Source organism: Nipponia nippon, unplaced genomic scaffold (genome assembly GCF_047370975.1).
Source record: "Nipponia nippon isolate SJK-2023a ecotype South Korea unplaced genomic scaffold, ASM4737097v1 scaffold_11, whole genome shotgun sequence".
Lineage (NCBI taxonomy): Eukaryota > Metazoa > Chordata > Aves > Pelecaniformes > Threskiornithidae > Nipponia > Nipponia nippon.
This window is the reverse complement of record NW_028262302.1, coordinates 21647712-21665913: the sequence shown is the minus strand read 5'-3', so window position 1 is coordinate 21665913 and position 18202 is coordinate 21647712.

Genomic DNA, 18202 nt, shown 5'->3' with positions numbered 1-18202 from the left:
GGGGTGGGAGAAAAAGGCTTCTTGTGACCTCTGCAATTTTATTGCATCATTAACTGAAAGAAAATTCTTTTCTTCTCACCTCAGTTGACTGATGGAGATGTCCCCAGATAAGCTGTGTTTCTATCAAAACTCTTCCTTTTTCAAACATCTCATGGATTTTCAGTTCTCAAAGAGATTTGGTCATGCTTCCTGGACAGCTCCTAATCTACATCTATTGGCTGCCCAGGACTAAGTAGATCAGGAATCAAAAAGCATGCCCTAGAGCTCAGGAAGGTGTATTCTGGGGTGACCCAAGTGGTACACCACCTGAGAACAAGCTGTAGCAGATTTGCACCTGGGACATGACAACCCTGGATTTACATACAGACTGGGGAACGAGAGGCTGGAGAGCAGCCCCACGGAGACAGATGGGGGGTTCTGGTCAATGGCAAGTTGAACGTGAGCCAACAGCGTGCCCTGGCAGCCAAGAGGGCCAACCATGTCCTGGGGTGCACCAAGCACTGTATTGCTAGCCGGTCGAGGGAGGTGATTTTCCTGCTCTACTCTGCACTGGTGCAGCCTCATCTTGAGTTCTGTGTGCAGTTTTGGGCGCCACAGTACAAAAGGGATACGAAGCTCCTAGAGTGTGTCCAGAGGAGAGCCACGAAGATGGTAAAGGCTTTAGAGGGGAAGCTGTACAAGGAGCGGCTGAAGTCACTTGGTCTGTTCAGCCTGGAGAAGAGGAGACTGAGGGGAGACCTCATCGCGGTCTACAGCTTCCTCACGAGAGGAAGAGGAGGGGCAGGCGCTGATCTCTTCTCCCTGATGACCAATGAGAGGACCCGAGGGAACGGCAGGAAGATATGCCAGGGGAGGTTTAGGTTGGACATTAGGAAAAGGTTCTTCACCCAGAGGTTGATGGAGCATTGGAACAAGCTCCCCAGGGAGCTTGTCATGGCACAAAGCCTGACAACATTTAAGAAACAATTGGACAACCCCCTCAGACATATGGTGTGAATTTTGGGGTTGTCCTATGCAGGGACAGGAGTTGGACTCGGTGATCCTTGTGGGTCCCTTCCAACTCAGGGCATTCTCTGATTCTAAGATTTCTACCCTCTGCAGTCTAAGCAAAGATAGTGTCCTACAGTGTACACAGACACCAGCCCTTGTTACAGCAATGAGAGCTTCTACCTCCATTACATTCTATCACCGTGAAAGATTTGGCCAGAAATCTTTCCTTTAGGGAGACTTAACACATTAGTGTGAGTGTGCTGGTTCCTCCACAGCTGAAGAAGTCTGAAATGGTCACCCCTTGTGCTGTTAATCAGAGGGGTTTTGCTGGAGCTGTTATACCCCATGACCGTGATGATGTGATATCCAGTGAAAGGCTAAGTTTCTAGCTCTCCCTTAATGAAAAGCACACAGTATGTAATGGCAGTATAAAAAAGTGCTGAGGACTGCTTTTTATTAAAGCTGGCTTGGGGTTTTTATGTGCAAGGCCCAGTAAAAGCTACTGACCATGTACCCTCATGGTCAGTTCAGCTGAGGGCCAGCAGGAACAACCATCACAGGAATAACAGGATGACAGCAAAAAAAATGAAAAGCTGAGAAGGCACAAAACACAGCTGCCATCTTCTGTAATGTTTCTGTACGGCAGAACGAACTCAGCTCAAGCTGGATGTGTCTCTTTGTGAACAGATATGTGCAATGGGATTTTTCATGTAAATTGGCATCAGCAGCCTTGGAAATAACCAGAGCTTGCAACAGAATGAGTGAATAGCAGGCATTTTCAAGGGAAATAAATCTACAGATTGATGGATGAGTTTTGGGAGGATAAATTGTTAAGCTTGTGAAGATGAAAGTCTTTATTTGCACAGGTACAAAGTTTAAGTAGCTTTTTTGATTCACGGTTTTGAACTACAAAAGAGCAGCATGCATCGTGCTATGTGTAACTTAATAATCTGCTTTAAAACAAATGTGAGGCAACACCAATTAAGGCCATGTTTTTTAATGAATAGCTGCTCAGCCAGGTAAAAAACCATGTAGCATATTGTGCCATCCATTTTAAGTAGAACTTCACACAGGCCTTCAAAGGCAGGTTCTGCCTAACAAATGGATGAAGTGATGCATCTCTATTTTACAAGGCAAAAGGGAATAGCGTGGGCAATGTATGATCTGCATGTGTGTGTGTGCGTGTGCATGCTCGCAGTGTTGAAAGCACCAGATTATGCTGAACTGATTAAACAAGCTTACAATTGCATTACAGCAGACACTGTGATGAGAGCCAAAATATGATTGGCAAAATATACATGACATATTGTAAAACAGATAAAATAATAAAAGCTTTTTACTGAAGAGCATCTGCTATTCAGTTGGGAAATTAGGGTGGAATGCAACTGTTCTTGTAAATCATAAAATGGCGTTGCCATCATCAAGAATTTCCTGTCTTAATTTTTTAAGTGTCATATTGTTGTGGCTCTTGCTTGTATGTCAGAAAGTTAGAGACTCCAACTTTTTTTTTCTGAACGTGCTAGATAGAAACAAGTTTCTTTAACCACACCTTAGAATTAAGTTCTTTAAACCTTGTGCTCATTGACAAGTATGAGGACTAAGCCAGCTCACCTGGATAAAATAACCCGACATTAGTGGGTTTTGAATTTGTTCAGTAGAACTGCATAAGAAGGGAGAGTGAATCTGATTACTCTGATGTTAGCTGAACCTCCTTCCCTTCTTGTTGCAATGGTGTACCATTTGTCTCTGCAGGGAAGACTGCACACAGTCTGTATTGTTCTGTGCGTTGATCTGCTGAGATTACACATACTCTGACTGAATGCAGTGACCTTCAGCTGCTTCCATGGAAGAAGGTCTGTTTCTTAAGCCAAATAATTAACCACTGCAGGATAGATGTTGTCTCACTATCTATTGAATTGCTTCCACGGGGTGTAATGACTCATTACTTAATTGCTATGTAATTTTACTATTATGTATAAAATGTTTTTCAGAAGGGAAAGAAATAATTACAAATGGTCTGACGTAAACTGATGTAAACTGACCTAGCTTTACTGACTTTCAGTAATCATGCATTAGGTCCCTGGCTGGTGTAAATGAGTAACTTGAAAGGGCTGTCCTGATTTAAGTGGCCTGCCATACATTTCCCTTACAGGAGCAGAACACATGAGAAAGTGCAACACACTCAGCGCTCTTTGTGATCTAACCTCCAATTGCATGACGTCAGGCAACCCAGATCCAAATTGTTTGCCATGCTGCCATCTTTCTGATCTATTCTGACTGTTCTGCTGCCTGCCAGGTCATGCAGTAACCACTCATTTTGTAGTCTACAATCTGCAATCAAAAATAAAGCTTCATACAGTCCCTTAAACACACAAGTTGCTGCCATTTACCTGTCCAATCCCACACTACAGCCAAGAGTTCTTGCACCTGCTTTAACTTACTGGCTGTCCCATATTGGTTAGTCATCTTATTTTCTTTCTCCTAACTGGGTCAGCTTAGGAAGTGCCCGTGTCTATTAAGATTTTTATAGGATGCAGCAGAAAGAAGGGATTCTGCCATATAAGCGTAGCACTTCTAACTGGACTGGTTCTAGTCTGCCAATTCTGTTTATACCAGAGGTTCGTCCACTTAGCTTTGGCACCATACTTTACATCTATGCACCATTTTAACCTTGAATTGTAGTGCAGGTAGGAGTTGTTCTTGATTTGTCTTGCTATAATGTGTAAACATATCCTGTGGATGCATGAAAATGCAACTTTTCTGGCTGAGAGAACTGTTTCTTATCTCTAGTACTTGTTAGCCTGCACGTCCATCAAAAGCTGTTGCACTCCCCATCATCCTGTATCAACATATGTGCTTAAATGAATTTAGAACATGCTAGGCAGCAAATTATTCTGACCATTTTTTTTTATTATTTTTATATTTATATTTTTATTTTTATAAATATTTTATTATTTCTGTTGCTTACCCTGTGGCTTTTAAAAATGTTCCTCCTCCCATCTCAAAATTGCTGCATCCAAAAGCCCAGCTGAGGGGAAACAACAGTTGGTAACTTCTTGCTGTCATCTCCTCTTCTACCAAAACCCATGGGTATTCTAAGGTATATCTCTTGTCTCAGAGCTGATCTGCGTTTTTGATTTTCATATGGCTGCATAGATTAATGACCTGGCAGAACTGCACCATTGCCAAGTCCAACAGAAATGCTGGATTGAAGGTGAATTAAAAAAATGGATGACTGGCCTTGTAGAAAGGGATGAAGGTGACTGTAACACCCTGTGCTCCAACAATATGCTACTAACAGAAACGAAGGTGGTGGGCTACAAACTCCAAAGCAACTGAGAGTGCTGCTTAGCTGGCCACAGTCAGTCATAGTTGTTGATCTTTGGTCAATCTGCGCACTGGGGAAGGACAAATGTGAAACTGCCTTTTCCCTCACCTTGCATGGAACATTGTTTTGACGTTATACAAAAAGAATGAGATGAAAAGAAAAATGAGGAAAAAGGAGTACAGGGATGTTCTGAGGTAGCGTACATCAGTCGATGCCATTTTCCAGGCTCCTTTTTGTCACCAGTTCTTTCTACTGGCACTGGCGAGGCTGCACCTCGAGTACTGTGTTCAGTTTTGGGCCCCTCACTACAAGAAGGACATCAAGGTGCTGGAGCGTGTCCAGAGAAGGGCAACGAAGTTGGTGAAGGGTCTAGAGAACAAGTCTTATGAGGAGAGGCTGAGGGAGCTGGGGTGGTTTAGCCTGGAGAGAAGGAGGCTCAGGGGAGACCATATCGCTCTCTACAACTACCTGAAAGGAGGTTGTAGTGAGGTGGGGGTCGGTCTCTTCTCCCAAGTAACAAGTGATAGGACAAGAGGGAACGGCCTCAAGCTGCGCCAGGGGAGGTTTAGGTTGTATATTAGGAAAAACTTCTTCACAGAAAGGGTAGTCAGGCACTGGAACAGGCTGCCCAGGGAAGTGGTTGAGTCTCCATCCCTGGAGGTATTTAAAAGACGGGTAGACGTGGTGCTTGAGGACATGGTTTAGTGGTGGACTTGGCAGTGCTAGTTTAACAGTTGGACTCGATGATCTTAAGGGTCTTTTCCAACCTTAACGATTCTATGATTCTAAGACTTAGCTCAGGTCTAATGGGATGGTATGAGACATACCTGGATACTGAGACAGAGCCAACATTACCAGGAAGTTTTTACATCATGTCACACAGGTGGGTGCTTACATCTAACTGCAAAATGTTGGGGAAGATCCTGTCTTAGATCTCATTATTTCCATAGGCAAGGCCATAATGGTCTGGCATGGTTCAGGACAGGCCTTGTTTTTTGCTACTTGAGCTTTAAAGCACATAAGGTCTTGCCCTTGGGAAGGACTAATCTTCAGCAATGGTGGACCTGGGGACTGATTGTCTGGGGAGCAGCTCTGCTGAAATGGACAAGGGCATATTCATAGACTCATGAGCCAGCCGTGTGCCTGGGCAGCAAAGACAGACAACAGCATCCTGGGCTGTATCAACAGAAGAGATAAGAGATCAAGCAAAGTAATAATCTGTTCTGCTTGGCACTTGTTAAACCACATGTAGATACTTTATCTAGTCTGGGGCCCCAAATACAAAAAAAACATTGACAAACTGGAGCAAATTCAGCAGAGGGCCAACAGGATGCTCAGGGCTGGACCTGGAGTTGTTCATCCTGGAGGAGATGTGGTTTCAGGGTGCCTAATAGCAGCCCCCCAGTACCTAGGAGAAGATCATTGAAAAGGGAGAGCCAGGCTTTTCATAGTGGAGCATGGTGGCAGAATGAGAAAAAACAGACATAAAATTAAACAAGAGATATTCAGATTGCATATAAGCAGAAACTTTTTCACCATAGGGACAGTCAAGATGTAGAACAGGTTTCTCGTAGAGGTTTTGCTGTCTCCATCCTTGGAGGTTTTCAAGACTTGACTGGATAAAACCTTGAGCAACCTTGCCTGATCTTATAGCAAGCATTATGTTGGACTAGGGATCTTCTGTGGTCCTTACCAATCCAAATTATCTGGTGACTGTATGATACTTAAAGACTTGTTTAATTAAAAGCTCAAAAATTCTTCAAAACTCTTATCTGTACTCCCTGTGCACTGAGGACTCTTTTCCAGTTTTGAAAACTCACTCATTGCAGTGACCTACCCTGATCAACTCAACTTCTTCAAAGCCTCCAAGCTTTTCAGATCCCTTCTTTTAGTATCTGCTTGTCATGGTGAGGTATTCACTACCTGTTCCTACTGTCTTGCTTCAAAGACACTTGTAGGGATTGCTCACATCTGCAATATTTTCTAAAATCCTGTCCAGTTAAACTCATAATTTTCTCACTTCCCCACAATTCATGGAGGTATCATTTTTGTTAAGCTTTGCCATGTGTCCCTTCAATGGGGAGATACATTATGTGATCTGTATAACATCGCACTTTGCAACAGAAATGCATTTCACCGTACATCAGATGGAGAGCTGAAAGACTGAAGCTTAACTTAAACCTAAAATTACTTTTCAGTGCTTCACAAATTGTTCCTATACAAACAAAAATGAAAGTCTGTGGATTGCTTTTGTCTTATAATTTTTATTGCACATTATGGAAGAGTTCAGGAACAGTCAGTAAGTTGAACTAGAACCAATTTTCATCTGTTGTTATGGTTACCAGGAGTAGAAAATAATTTCCTGTAATTTATCTTAAGATCATTTATGTCGGATACAAACACAGATTAAGCTGAATACCATGGTAATTTCTTCTTCAATTGTGTTAGGAACCATAAGACATTCATTTTTACTTCATAAATAAGGGTTACAGTATGTCATGCTCAGTCAAAGAAGATAAAATGAATCTAATTAAGTGCCATCAGAAGATCACTTTGCTGTTTTTATTGCGGCAATAAAAGTGCCCTTACCTTCTTATTCTTAGAGAAATGACAGAGATTATTATGGAAATAGGATGAGATCAAGTAAGTCTTGCTTGACCTAGACTTGGATACAACAATATTCTTGTGTCAGTGATTGTTGAAGTGAATAAGCAGTTTACAAAATCTGATGGGCTAAAGCTCGTAAGAGATGCACTTGCTTTATTAGAATGAATGAAACCGTATGTAAGCCTCAGACAGGTCTTGTTTATTGGGTTTTATATAAACAATATAATCTTTTTATTGATCTATAGGCCTCAGTGGTGATGATGGCAAACAAGGCTTTCAGATTGATGACTGCAGGTCCCTAATGTTGATTAGTTGATGTGTGCACAAGTGAAAAGATCCATTTAGCATTAGCAGTATGTGTATACCAGTACAATAATCCAGAGGTTGCTTCAGGGCATAGAAGAGCTCTGCATGGAAATAAGAACAGTGGAGAGCCCTGAAAGAGCACAGGTTAAGTGAAAGGCTGTTAAACAACATCTTGAAGACATTTCCATCGAGTTGCCAGAGCCTTTAAAATGCCAGCAGGGAGTTTTAAAAAAAATAACCGAAGTCTGTGAAAAGTCTGCTATAAACCTCAGAAAGTTTAGGGGAGGTTTGCTGTCTCTAAATTAAAAGAGAGTTCATGTGACATGTGCTAACAACACCTGACCCGTGTGTTTGGAGATTTGATGGAGAATAAATTCAGCCTCCCATGGCTACCAAAAGCCCTGGTCACAGTGGAGTGGCCAGTGAGCCAGGAGCTCCAGAGCTGCATGGCCATGTATCACATGGGTTTCACCCTGTGCTGAAATCATGGCCCGGCCCACCTCTCTCCAGTGTCTGCGTGAGAGTGGCTTGGAGCAGTGTGATCTCCCACTGCTGCCCACCAGCACCAGGCAGGGAGCCACGACTCCTCAGCCAACAGGATCCCAGGCCAGGGATCAAAACCAGATGATAACTGCACAGCATTTCCCTTCTGGAAAACTTGAATGATGATGCTTTCATGGAGGTGTTCTGCAGAAAGGACTGATTTGTTCATATCCACGGTGGTGGAGTGCTATCCAGAAGATTTTCAGGAAAAGTTAGACTTCTGCAGTTTTCTTGGTGGAGCTTTGACAATTTTCCTCTTGAAGGCAGATGTGAAAACCAAATCTTCCACTAACATACTTTTTCAATAAAAGCCTAGATCTAATCCTAATAAAAGTAAATTCCTGCAGTAGATGGACTGGGTGAGTCCCTTCCTTCTTAGGAAAATGGTTTGTAAAAGAATATAATTTAGAAAAGTACTTTGTCACCATCCAGTCACCTCCCACTCAGTTCCTCAGGTGGAAGAGACTGAACATGGTGCCACCGCTGCCTTCCCTTTCTTCTTCCCACCATCCCTTGCTCTCCTGGGGCTGCAGGACCACAGCAGCTCCCCAGGGCAGTGCATGCAGTGGTGATGGGCTGCCTGTGCACGGTCTCAACAGGCATGTCCAAGCCTCATGTCCAAGAGTGCTCTACACACCTGGTGCTCACCTGGCACCTTCAGAAGAGAGGGGACAGGGCACAGTCAGGGGTACTGCTGAGCAGTAGCATTGATATAACCCACATAACCAATGCTGAGGCTCCCCTGCTCTAGATTTACTACTAGCTGAGTGGTGCCTGCAGGGGAGGTATTTACAGATGCATCAGCACTACAAAGTCAGGCTGGTAGGTAAGTCTCCTACAAGAGAAATTGGCCCTCGCCAGGTAATGAAGTAATGTCTGCCCTATTTCATTGCATGCCTTTTTCTCAAATCTAGTGTTTGCTGCTTTGGCTGGTCAGAACCTCATCCCCAGCATCTGAAAGTTATAGTGAGATGATAAAAGAGACTAGCCCTCCATCTCTGTGGTGTGCTCTGGGGCTTGAAATAGGGCTCTAGTGATTAAGCAGAGTTTGGGAGGAGCATTTGGTCCTCTGGGAGCTATCACATCAAGGCTGTGATTGTCTGCCTTTTTGATCAAGAAGGGTATTTCCAAGAGGTCAAATAGCTACTCTGTGCCTTCAATGGGAGAATTATCCCTGCACCAGGACAGGGGACCACAGAGCACTGGATTTTCCAGAGTGAATCAGTAGGTTTGGTCATAAGACAAATAAAGACAACTTTAAGTAAATCTTGGGAAAAAAACAGAAAGCACTGCCTAAAACCAAAGCTAACTAAGCAGAGGAAAGAAAACCCCATACAAACATGGGGAGTCAGAGAGCTTCCTTCAGGTACATAGAGTTTACTTCAGGTACTGGAGGTACTCTTATCTGAACCTCTGTATAACATACCTTTTTTCTGTAATGATACCTTTGCACAGCACACTTTTGAAAATCCTTAGGACCAGTTCTACTCTGGAAAAGGTTCTGCATCTATCTGTGTGACTAATGCTACATTTTTGGTGCATCCAGGAATGCACTGATAGACCTGCCCATCTTTTTGTATAAAGACAGCACATTTGGGCGCACAGGATGAAATGTGCTCCAAGTCCTGTTCTATTTGGTAGCCAACTGTCAGTTTGCATAGTGACTACAAGTGCAATAAATAGAAGGTACTGAAATAGTAAATATGACTGAATCATTTGCATGCTAAAGACAGCTAAACTCTGTGTCTCCACTAATGATCCTGCAAAGTTTCTTAGTCGGAGACTATCCAGTTCAACAGTTTCTTTATGCAAGAGGGAATATGCCTACAAGTTTATATTTTTGTATGGGCTTAGGGCCCAAGTGGAGATGTCTTCTCACTCAGGAGAATGCTGTCTTTGCCATTTTGACTTTAGTTGATCTAGCAGAGATATAAAGTGCCACAAAAATCCAATAATGCTAATTTATTTAATTTCCTGATCTGGAAGTGACAAGGAGCTGAGTACACACTATCCAGCTCACATGAAAGCTGATGTGTAAGTTGAAAATCAAAAATATTGCCAAGAAGACAACAACTTGCATGGAGTTAACCCATATCAAATGAAGGCTTTTGAAATCCTTAACCTGCTTCAATAAATGACATTTCAATGCTAATAAGGAGTGAGGAAATGAAGGGAAATATTTAAGGGAAACATTACAGCTGCAATTTCTGAGCCAGATCCACTGCTGGTATAAACACTGTTGAAGCAAATACAAGATATCATGATTAGCATCAGCTAGGAATATGCCCTTTAGCACTGTGCCATTAAAGTTCCTGAGTGTGGGAGTTAACAAAGGCAGTTTAAAGTGTATTGGAAAATGATTTTTCATTCCATTTTAAAAACTCATTTCATGCATTGTTGTGTCATCTACTTTTAAAATTACAGTCCAAGCAGAAAGACCAAAATGTGATACCGATCTTTTAAATCATGATCCCCAGGGCAGAAGTACATGATTGACCTGTAGTTATTTGTTAGGTCTTTCTAGGCCATTCAGCAGAATAGTATGCAGGAGAGTCATATGAGTACCTATATAACAAGTAAAAGGTATTTGATTGAGAACTATATTAGAGTAAATAAATAACAGTGAGATGGCTCATGCTGTGAAGTTGTGACTGAAACTTAAATAGCCATTTCTGTTGCCTTGATGTAATTGGTGACCTACTGGAGCCAGCTCTTTGTTGGTAATCTATATCAACACTCGGACAATAGTACCTTTCAATTCATCATTTCCCGAGAGATTTAAAGCAGTCATAGAAACATTTTCTTTTGCTGCATGCGATTTATTTCTTTGAAGGATGGAGCAGTCTCTTCTAAACTCCCACTGTGCATTAAATATTACAAATTAAAATAAACTACTCCATGTCTAAATAAAACGGTAGCCACAGGGGCAGGCTGATATCAGCTTATTTTCTAACATTTTTCTCAATTAAGGAGAAAGACTTTTGTAACTGGAATATAACACAATGTTGCTTTTTATTCTCAGAAAATATATATGTGCATATATAAAAAAAACAGTTCCTGAAAATGAGAATTAATTGTATTCCAATATGATTAGTGGATGGGGAACACTATACAACTTCTTATGCCTAGCTTTATTACTTAATCACATTGGTTGAGCTGCAAACGCCTCTTGTGTAAGTATTTGAGATTATTAGACTTGCAGCAACATATTGACTGGAAAAATTACTATTTATGAGAAATGAGCTTTTGCTGATTTATTTTTTCTTGTGAATGAACAGAGAGAACTGGACAATTCTGTTTGGATTTCTCTGTTGTTGTTCATAGCATACAATGAGGAAGATGTCATAAGCCGTGAATTTAACTGTGCTAATGTAAGGGTTTTTTACAGTATAAAGCTCTAGTTTCCTCCTTTCTATTAATCTTAATATAGTTTATTTAATTAAGAACAAAAGCAAATCTTGCATGAGAGATTTCTGTCCATGTCCAGAGTTTGTTCCGTTGATCAAATTTCCGGATTCAGACATACTTATGGATTCTGCCAGGTCTAGCCTGTCTGAACCACAGAAAACTCTTTGATTTTTTGGACTAAAAAGTGTCTGTCTGCTTCCCCTGTCCATGATATCCGCCACTATTCTTTTCTGAAAAGAGACTCTGACATTTGAAGAGGGTTGGTGACTTTGGTTTACATTGTCCTCTCTTAATTTTAACAGCAAGCTGCTGTCCTGTACAGGAGTACAGATAGGTTGGGAAGCATACAGAGACAGGGAGCTGCTGGCCATCCCTGTGTCACCCCTTGTCTTGTGATGACCGCTTCATTGCTATATGTCAACAGAGTATTAAGCATATGAGCATGACTCCTATGCATTCAAGCACCCAACTGCCATTGACATCAGCTGGGCTGTTTATGACCAGTGTCCTTAGGAGTTAAGAGCCCAACACTTGTGTATGTGAGTGGTTAGCATGGCTCCTCCAATGAGTTATTGCAGAAAACGAAATGGGTGCCAGCTGCCTAGCAGAGTCATGGTGGCTTGGAGGAAGGTGGGTTTGTGTTGGGGATGGGGTGTTATCAAATACCTCTATGTGACATTCACAGCTGTGTCTATTTCCCTTCTTATGACTGGTGCACACTGTACGAACAGCAGGTATCTTTTTTTTTTTTTTTTGTCTGTTTTTGACCAATCTTTTCATAAACATATTTGGAGATTTTTTGTGTCCTGTCAGATGTTTGAGAAAACAGTTATGCTTTAACTCTCCATGCTTCCACAGCACCAAATGACTAATTTAAGTTCACCCCATCCCTGCCAAAACTCTTTCTTTCAAAGAGAATATAGGTTTTCCCAATGAAACAAGCACTATAACAACTGCTAATAAACATACACACACAGACACGCAGAGCATTAATTCTGAGTCGACAGTCTGAGATGTTATCACTTACATTTATTTACTATTACGGATAATGGTAGCTGATAGCCATTGCTGAAGCTGAGATTCAATGGGACAAGCATTGTACCAGAAGAAATAGCAAGAATATGATATGGCTTAGAGTGCAGCAGGGAAAACCAAGGCATGTAGAGGTGAGGTGTCCTGCTCAAAGCCAGAGCAGGTCCAGCAGAACTGGAAACAGCGTAGTCATGCAGGTTCCCCGTTCAGTGCAGTAACTGCTTGACCATACTGGTTGATCTAACTTCTCTTCCAGTTTTGCTTTGTGTGCCTCAGCACCCTGCAGAATCGCTACAACCACAGCAAGGAGAAAAGCTCCATGTTTGCATGTCTGCAGGCTGAATCTCTGTCTCCCACACATTCATGGTTCAACCAGAGAACAAATGCATCAGGCAGAATTATGTTTGGACTTCTTCCCCGCTACGGGATTTCTGTTTGTTTTTAATGTGAAGTAATGAATGGCTGATTGGGAGATTAGTGGCAGATTCTGCAGTCATAAGATGCTGTATCTTTTGTAGCCCAAAGTGTTGTCTGAAATAAAGCTCCCTGATTAGATGAAAGCATACATCTGAGGTGAAGAATTCACAGTAACATCATTTCTGAGACAATTCTTTCCCATGTCTTTCAACCAAGAAGACTTTGGAAGGAGGAATAAAAACAAAAGACAGTAAATATGATTATTTCATCAATGTGAGATTCCAATAACCCATTGTTTTCTTCTCTTATGCAGTAGGTAAAGGTTCAGTACAAGGCAATAATGATGTATAGGATGGGTTTCTTTTCCCCACTTTATGTGTACAGATAGCCTGTTGTGAAGCTGACCAATGCAACCTTCATGGTGCTGTAAACATTACAATGACTGAGATGTTTCTTCTCTGAAAATTCTCATTCCTTTCACTTATACTCTCAGGAGATCCTGAGCTCAAAGAGCTTAATTACTAGTCATATGTGTTAGCTATTAGTCAGACCTGTGGCTGAAATTTTCCTTATGTGTCATAAACTTGTGGATGACTTTTGACAATTGATCAGGACACTTCAAGGGGGAATAGAGTAAACTTGCAGAGGGTGGAGTACAAATTTGAACAATTGCGACTTGAGTGGAGAGCAGGAATAGGCATCCACTTATTGTCTCTTGCAGTACAATAATTATTAAGTGTGACCAAATGAAGCTAGTAGGAGCAAGGTATAAAGCAAAATGGGGCAGCGCTTGCACACTGCAGCAGATCTGTGGAAGTCTTCCACAGTGTGTATTGGTCCTACCACTCATTTCTAATGTTGGCTGTGACACCTGCAACTTTCGAGCAGCATATAAAGACATTGTCTTCCTCCCTGACCCTTTCCCACCAGCTAAACATCCTCAGGGCTGGTTGTCTTTGGACTGCCTTCCCTCAACTCCTCTTGGCCTTCTAGTTATCTGCACACATATGCAAGAGTTTATGAGAAACCATTCTACAAATTAAAATTTCACTTAAGTCAAGAAGGTTGGAGAAAGTTCAGTGAATTCCAACCCATCCTTTTATCCAGCTCATTGTGGTTCTGCTTTTGAGGTACTGTTATATGAACCAGCCTGTGAGTGTGTCCCTGTCCCCTTATGATGCCCATAACTGTTTTATTTTAATCAAACACCACTTGAAGCTGCTATCTGTAAGCACAGTCAGGTCCTCTCTGGAAGAATGTCATCATAGATCTTCAACATCTGAAGTTCTTGGCTTTTGTAGATATAACTCACCCCCTTGTGCTTTAACATTTTTAGGTGCTGATCTCTTCTCCCTGGTGACCGATGATAGAACCTGAGGGAACAGCAGGAAGATATGCCAGGGAAGGTTTAGGTTGGATATTAGGAAAAGGTTCTTCACCCAAAGGGTGGTGGGGCACTGGAACAGGCTCCCCAGGGAGGTAGTCATGGCACCAAGCCTGACAACATTTAAGAAACAATTGGACAACCCCCTCAGATATATAGTGTGAATTTTGGGGTTGTCCTATGCAGGGACAGGCATTGGACTCGGTGATCCTTGTGGGTCCCTTCCAACTCAGGACATTCTATGATTCTACGATTCTATGATTTATTTTTTTCTCCCTGTAATAGGTGACACCTACCTTTGGAAAGCCACAAAAATGAATATAGATTAAATAGTAGACACAGGCTACATGAAGAAGGAGTAAACAAATAGATTTTTACAGTCTTAAATAGGCCCTAAAGCTGCCTTTGTCTGTGCTCTCTCAACTTTTCTTGCTGAAATTGATTCATTGACAAAATCGGTCATTTAAATTCCAAAGCCCTGGTTCCCTTCTGTATTCTCCATGTCTTTGGATTTATGTAGCTGGAGATGTGTTGTTAAGCATCCTTTTAGGGTTTTTAAAACTCTGATATGTTTCTGGAAGCACACATTTGAAACAGCCATGGTTTGTCTACTTAAATGTAAGGAATTGGTACAGGTAACTCTGAAAAAAATTAATTTGGATTATCAGGCATTATGCTAGTTAAAATGTGATTTAATCACATAATGGAGATTTTGTGTTTGATAAGGAGCTTAGGTTCAGAGGGCAAAATCATCCTCTGAGTCCCACAATGGGCAAAGAAATATGCAAGAACAGGTAGATTTTGTAAAATATTCTGTTTGTTGGGCTGTCAATTCTGCCTCTTTCTAGTCTGATTCCTTAATGGACTGAATATGTTATCTGACATGCATGTGTACTTTTACCTAACAAAGAGAGTTGCTGAAGTTGTGAAGTTAATAGGTTAATAGCTGCATTTTTATGCATTCCCCTTTCCACCTCAGGCCTAAAATTCCCTTTTTATCAGAAAGCCCAAATTATCCAAGATTCAGTAAGACAATGACAGGGTACATTTCTGTGACTGCATTTTTTTTCAGTGGTTCCAACCTGGAATATCTCACTGTCTTGCAGCCCTTTAATGCATTTGCCTCTGTGACATTTTTGGAAGGCAGGGGATTCAGAGCTGGCTAATGGAGGCACTCTGGGACTGGGGCAAGGTAGTGTAGTGTTGAATATCACAAGCATCTATGAATGTCCCCAGACACTATCCATCAATCCAATTGCAGGTCTTTTAATGCAAAAAAAAAGGGGCAAGCTTCTAGTGTAGGATGTGGAGAAAGCTGAGTGAGGCTGATTGCAAATTTAGCAACCCAAAAGGATGCACTGTCAGTCAGAAATCAGCAGTCTGATTTACATTGCATCTAAGCATGGTCAAAAGCAAGCACCACAATTGAACTGAGGAGGACTGAGTTTATATTAGTCTTTTGTATATAGAGACTTCATTAACGAACCTGATGCAGTGAGAATCTCTGATACTGTCATGGCAGGAGATTCTGTTTTAATTATTATAAGTGATTTTGTAATTTTAATTGTATAATTATTACAACATTAAAGGACACGATTACATTTTAAATCTTCTGAAGAACTCAATTTTATTACATTTTTATTACTTTGTAATGATATGATATTTTATTATTCAAAATTAGAAATTATTAGAAATAATTTTATGATTACACAGTTTTAAAATATTATCTTTTTACTGTTTCATCATTTATCTTTCTTACAACCATCCTAAACATGCAGTGGAAAGTGAAAGGCTGCAAGCATTTTAAGAGTAACCTAGATAAGACATCAATGATGATGCTGAAATTTTTTCACTTTAGCTGTTGCCTGCCTTACAAAATTAATGAAGCAGCTTACAATGACAGAAGTTAGTTCAAAGCAAAACTCTAGTTATGAAAACAGCTTTTGTGGAGGGCTTACGCTTAAGATGAGTTATGTCACAACTGTCTGCAAGATCAGGAACTGTGTGAGAGGAGGTGGTGAAGTTGTCTGGTGCTAATTGTTCCATTTGCTCACAGCAACATGAATCAGAGGCAATCCTGTTGAAATCAGAAGCAACACTTTTGTTATGGAGATCTGAGACTCATTTCAAACCTGAACAAGGCTCACAGTCATCCATCTTGCAACACCCAACAAAGTGCACGTTTTCCTAAATACAGGAGATGAGTGAAATGGTTCGTGCTGCATATCAGAGCTTGAACCACCTTAAATGACTTCATTTCCTCTTCTATTTTCTTATGATTTGTATGTATTTACTGTTTGCTTTCATGTGTTTTCCTTTGTGTTTTTTATTAGACAAAGTGTCCTTGTTGAGTTATATTAACATTTTCCATTGTTCTTCAGACTTTGATATTATAAATAAAAATATTCATCCTTTGTCTCAACTCACTCCTGAGTCCTGTTACAGTCAAAATGGAATAAGAAAGCATACTTTGATCTACTGTAGTTGATAGAAATACAAAGGCAGGGAGGCAGGGTGGGTAAGGATGTTTCCACCCTACCCTAAAGAGCTACTAACCTGAAAGACAGGGTGATAGTAATTTTAACTACTGTGCTGCCACAAGTGCTCTGAACACATGCACTTCGTGATCAAAAAGAATATGATCTTTCTAGTCTGTGAGACATTGCAACAAGGACAGAATTAATCCTTGGAGAGAATATCTCTGCCTTCATGGCTTGGTCCACAGAGTGAATGGCAGGTCTCAGCAGAAAAGGGACTTGTGTCTGGATGTCTTCAACAGTGGTAGTCAACATAGGTAGTTTGACAATTTGTCCCATTATGCATTCATATTGTCTGCCCCACATCCAAACTGTGTAGCAAGAGAGAGACATATGACATTCACCTTAAACTATAAGTAATCTCAAAAAAGAAAATCATAATAAAATGCCAGTGTAATATTATATTCTGGTAAACACATACTGTTCATCCAAGATGCAAATCATATACTTTTAAAATTCAAGCAAATGTTTACTCTCAGTTTTCTCTCCTCTGTTTTCAGATCTGTATTTTCTCTCATGCCTTCACCTCATTTATAGATAACCAAGAGAAAAGCTTCAGTGGATCCTGTTATTTTTGTAAAATCCTAGGTAATATTCTCTCTGCCCAAATGATACAAATTCTTTTCATCAGGAACAGACTGAATGGAAGTATTGTATCAAAATTATTAGGAAAAAAAAGAATGCACACTGAATTTCCAAATTGTGAAGCCTGCTATGAGGTGGTGTCTGTACAGAACATGCAATTGCTATAATTGCCCTGATTGTGCTCCTTTTTAGTTGTTAACTGGTAGAAAACATAATATCTATTTATTAATTTTCTCGTAGCTACTTTGTACTGCATTTCAGAATGTTATCTGAAGTAGTGAAGTATAGTGCAGTACATCAGGTAGGAATGAATACTTTGCAGGGAAGCTCAAATCACAGTGTGCAGTCAGGAGTCGCGCTTCATCTCCAGCCATTCTTTCAAACCAAATGAGAATTTACACATCAGGACCCGATATGCTGAGATGCTTTCTCTATTTAGTGTCACAGCTGGCATACATGAGAGGGCAGGAGTACTCACATCCATCAGAACCATACTTAAAAATCAGGGAGATTTTGGCATTGTGTGTTACTGCTTTTGATCACAGCACAGGCCAATTACCGCTCTATCCTGCTCTTTCTTTCCTTTGCTTAGGTGCTGATGGAAGTATCCCATGCCAAAGAGGTTTGCCAAACCAAAAGCGAAAAATGAAAAGCTCTTCTGCTATAATAGTGTCAGTACTTGGATCAGTATTTTTTTGAAAGGTGGTTATGATGTTTTTAAGGCAGAATTTGTTACTAAAGCAACATCTATATTTGCTACTATAAAAGGAGAGAAATTGCTGTACCCTGAGAAGAGTAACAATGTGTTGAAGTGTAGTGGACCTTACTACCTTAAACATACATCTCCCACACACTACCCCAAGGGATGCAAAGCATCTTACCGTATTTGTAGGTGAGCAGAAGTGTTGCAGAGATTCTCTGGATGACACAAGTGCTCTGCGTGCGTGTGCACATACACACACACACACAGAGTCACACTACACCTGGTTTCATCCAAGTGCCTCCAACTGGTGCAGAATATGCTTAATGGAGTCAAAGGGGCAGCCTATAAATTGATTCCAGTAA